The sequence below is a fragment of the Sceloporus undulatus genome, chromosome 3 (genome assembly GCF_019175285.1).
Source record: "Sceloporus undulatus isolate JIND9_A2432 ecotype Alabama chromosome 3, SceUnd_v1.1, whole genome shotgun sequence".
Taxonomy (NCBI): domain Eukaryota; kingdom Metazoa; phylum Chordata; class Lepidosauria; order Squamata; family Phrynosomatidae; genus Sceloporus; species Sceloporus undulatus.
In genome coordinates this window covers 201230844-201232540 of record NC_056524.1, presented here as the reverse complement: position 1 = coordinate 201232540, position 1697 = coordinate 201230844, and the positions used below count along the sequence as shown (strand labels likewise).

The following is a 1697-nucleotide window of genomic DNA, read 5'->3' as shown; positions in this document are numbered from 1 at the left end:
TATGTATATTTGTTTTTTATATTTCAAATAAAGATTTAAAATTAAAAAAAAAAAGAAGTTTCTTGAGTCCAGTTACTGGGAACTGAAGTTCTAAACATTTGAAAAGACAAAGATCCTTAATCCCTACATTAATGGCTCACAGCATGAGGTTGCCGTGGCCCCAGCCAGGAAAGGGGCGGCCTCCCGATGCCCCTTAGGGGCAGTCAGTAGAGCCCCTCAGTAGATTTTGATACATCTGAGAAATAGAAATTTTGGATCTTGAAGTAGGGATAGAAAGAAAGAAAGGGCAAAGGTTATTATCATTTGGTCCAAAGGGGAAACACTTTAACTGGGAAATGCAGGCATGATGTAGCAATTATAGGACAATCAGATTTGTATGGATGATGGCATTTGTTGTCAAGTAATACCTTAGACCACAGGTTTCCCAACTTGGATCTAGCAAATTAGGATTTTGGACAAATTGATATTTATGCTTAAATTGAAAAGGGATAACCTTTTTGTGCCCTGGAAAGGATGGCATAGCTGCCGGCACCACAACTTTACGGCACTCCTTTGGTTTCAGACAATGGTCTTTCACAGGCTCATCTGAATTGCTACTGTGGCCATCAAGATGTTTTTAGTTAGGCATGTTGGGAGTTGCAATCCAACAACATCTGAAAGACTGGATGATTTTCACCCTGAATCTGAGAACTTTTATGTGCACAGAGGCCTCAGTCCTATTGCTGGTTCCAACTAGAGTAGACCCACTGAATAAATGGGAGCCTTGTAAGTCAAAGTTTACCTAAATCCCATTTGTTCCATGCATCTTATCCAGTTGGGATTAACAACTGGATTTAGTCAGAGACATTCATATGTTTTCTGTGTATATTTTAGGGTCATGTGAACATTTTGTAGTCCCATTGATGTTAATGGAAATCTTAAGCACACAAAAGTGCTTAACTTTGGTTTGGGCCATATCCATAAACATGACTCATGCCCATAAGAGGGAAAGCTGATATGTAAATTTCTCTTGCAGATTTCCAACTGTTTATGACATTAATCAGCAAAGAAGCTCCCCATCCAAACACACAGTCACACAATGTGGGATTTTAACCATTTCACTCAGGATAGTCACTTAACAATTAGATGAGAGAATCTTTCCTAACAGACTTGGATCTATTCTCTGAGCCTAATTCAAGTCTTTCTAATATCACTTTGCTGATATGATGAGACACGAAATGGCTTTAAGAGCAAGTTTTGCTCTGATTGAGTTCAGGCTTTTTAAAAAATCTTGCTGTGTCAATAAATGCTCCTGGAAGCTCTCTTCTAAAATGATTCTGGAAGCTGTGAACTGCTATATGGGAGAGTTTATGAAAGGGCTTTATGGGGCTTGATTTCTCAAATGGAGGAAGGTATTGAAAGAAAAATGCACTTGAATGGAGCACTTTAAAAAGCCATGGAGATGTAGGAATTACTGGTAAGGAGTATGAAACATCTAGTTGACAGTGTGTATGATGGGGGAGAGGGATGGAAAGACAGTGAGAGATATCACAACAAGGAATATATCTGTAATCACAACTACATGCATAGTATTTATAGGCCTGTTACAGACAGCCAAAATAAAGCTGCTTCGAGTCACAGTGGAGGTATGGTGTTTCAATGAGCATGCGTCCTAAGAGTCCAGAAGTCGCACCAAAAGCCCACTCCAGCCCTAAGAA

At 39.4% G+C, this 1697-nt stretch overlaps 1 protein-coding gene across 1 annotated transcript in view; it reads left to right on the top strand.

Moving 5' to 3' along the window:
* VWA2 (von Willebrand factor A domain containing 2) overlaps positions 1-1697 on the top strand; it is a 74803-nt gene that overhangs the window by 47197 nt on the left and 25909 nt on the right. The gene's annotated exons all lie outside the window — the stretch shown is intronic.